Source organism: Rhagoletis pomonella, unplaced genomic scaffold (assembly GCF_013731165.1).
Source record: "Rhagoletis pomonella isolate Grant_MI unplaced genomic scaffold, Rhpom_1.0 Rhpom_scaffold_00002, whole genome shotgun sequence".
Classification (NCBI taxonomy): domain Eukaryota; kingdom Metazoa; phylum Arthropoda; class Insecta; order Diptera; family Tephritidae; genus Rhagoletis; species Rhagoletis pomonella.
Genome location: NW_023458556.1, coordinates 111807772 through 111810042, shown reverse-complemented (window position 1 = coordinate 111810042; position 2271 = coordinate 111807772). Strand labels below are relative to the sequence as shown.

Here is a 2271-nt window from a genome sequence, read left to right as displayed (position 1 = left end):
AGTCGAATCTTGAGTTGCCATTTTATAGTAATAACTAGGGCATGGAAATCTATGCAAATACATGTTTTTTTTGGACTTAGGTAAAGCGAAATAGATAAAGTACCTCTGCGAATCGTGAAATTATCTTAAAAATGGCATTCAAATGCTTTTGCATATTTTAGTCATAAATGCATATTTTTGCATATTTCACATTTCTTGCATTTTTTTAGTACATATTTGGCATTATATTGCCTCTTGACGGAAAACTTTACAAATCTGCAGATCTGTGCATATTTTCTCTAGTTGGTAGTTTTACGGATTTTGTAAATTTGTTAGTTGGCAGTTTTACACAAACAAAATACACGTAAACCTCATCTGACGCAGTACGGAGGTTAGTGTGAACACGGCTATCATTTATTTTCGATGTAGTGCGACATCTATTGGCAAACATAAAAGTGTTGATTTTTCATGTTTCCGGACCACTCTGTAAACCATTAGAAGGCAATTTTTAGTAACAATTTACCTCCAGGGAAAATTTTGAAAGGCAACGCTTGTTAAAAATGTAAGTTCCATTTAGACGTTTTTAATTATTTGAATAATTTCTTAAAATCGTACATCATTTTAGTTGACCATGCCAAAATCAAAGAGGACTGAAGCAGAAAAATTACGAATATTTTTGAATGAGCATCAGGATGTCTTCAAGACAGATGGCAGAGTTCTTTTCTGCAAAGCATGCAACAAAGCAATAAGTCATACAACAAAATTTCTGGTAGAACAACATTTAAGAAGCCAGAAACACATAGATATGCATAGCCGAAGCGTTGAAAAGTCGTCGCAGTCAATGCTGCCCATTTCCGCAGCGCTTTCGCCAAATAACTTTTGCATGGATTTATGCGAAGCCTTTATTGCTGCCGATATACCTCTAGGAAAGCTAAACAACCCACATCTAAACACTTTTTTAAAGAAATACACAAGCGAAAGGATTCCCTCGGAGTCAGCGTTGAGAAAGACTTACATAGATAAATTATACGCTAAACAGTTAGAACGAATAAAATCTGCGTTGAAAGGAAATTTTTTGTGGGTGTCAGTAGATGAAACAACTGATATCCAGGGTAGGTTCGTCGCGAATGTTATTGTTGGGGTTCTGCATCAAGATCCGCAATTAAGCGAGAAAAAATTTTTGCTTAATGTTGCAGAACTGGAGAGAACCAATTACGCTTCTATTGCTCGTACCTTTAATGATTCGTTGAAATTACTGGGAGACGATTTCGAAAAGAATAAAATACGGCTTTTTTTATCTGACGCTGCTCCTTACATGGTTAAGGCAGCAAAAAGTTTAAACATATTTTACCCAAAGCTTTTGCATGTTACATGTTTGGCTCACGCAATCCATCGGGTTGCAGAAGAGATACGAAGTAACTTTAAAGACATTGACTTGCTAGTGTGTAGCGGCAAAAGATAAAATTTCCTGATGTACCTCTTCCGCCAGAACCCATTATTACCAGATGGGGAACATGGCTGGACGCAACTGGATATTACGTAAAGTATTTTGAAGAGTTTTCAGAAGTGGTCAACGAATTCGACGCCAGAGAGTCGCTTTCGATTAAGATAGTTCAAGAAACTCTACAGTCAAGCTCAATTAAATCTCAGTTGCTTTTTATTCATTCAAATTACGGATTTTTAAGCGAAACCATTACAAAGTTGGAAAGAAAGAATTCACTTAAAACACAAATAAGTTTGATAATCGATGCACAGAAGAAGATTAATGCTATAGAAGGTAATATCGCACAGTTAATTAAAAATAAATTAGAATTTGTTTTTGGAGAAAAATCAAGGATTTAAACAAATAAAGGAGATTGCGACCTTTTTTGATTTGAATAATGAAAAAAGTGATTTACAAAATGAATATACTCCAAGCGAACTGGTCGCTTTTAAGCATGCTCCAATTACTTCTCTGGATGTAGAACGTTCGTTTTCTATGTATAAGAGCTTTTTACGACCGAACATGGAAAGTTTTCTTTTTGAGAATATGAAAAAATATTTCATTGTGTACACTAATGAGTCGCTAACTAAAGATTAAGTTAAATTATGTGATGTAGTATTTTAAGACTGCGTTTTACTATACATATATACACCCGTTTATTGCAATGTACGTATTTGCTAAAAGCAAAATTGAATTAAAAATTTTTCGTACCTAATTTTATTTAGCTTTAAAAACTTCAATAAACGTATGAGTTAACTGAAGGCTTACATAATGTTTTTAGTGCATTTTTTGAATTTATAAGGCATTTT

At 34.0% G+C, this 2271-nt stretch overlaps 1 long non-coding RNA gene across 1 annotated transcript; it reads left to right on the top strand.

The window, feature by feature from the left end:
* The first annotated feature begins 444 nt into the window (after positions 1–444).
* LOC118734842 lies at positions 445–1050 on the top strand. The gene is made up of 2 exons (XR_004992459.1): positions 445–541; positions 605–1050. It is a non-coding gene; the product is annotated as an uncharacterized LOC118734842 (long non-coding RNA).
* Positions 1051–2271: the final 1221 nt, after the last annotated feature.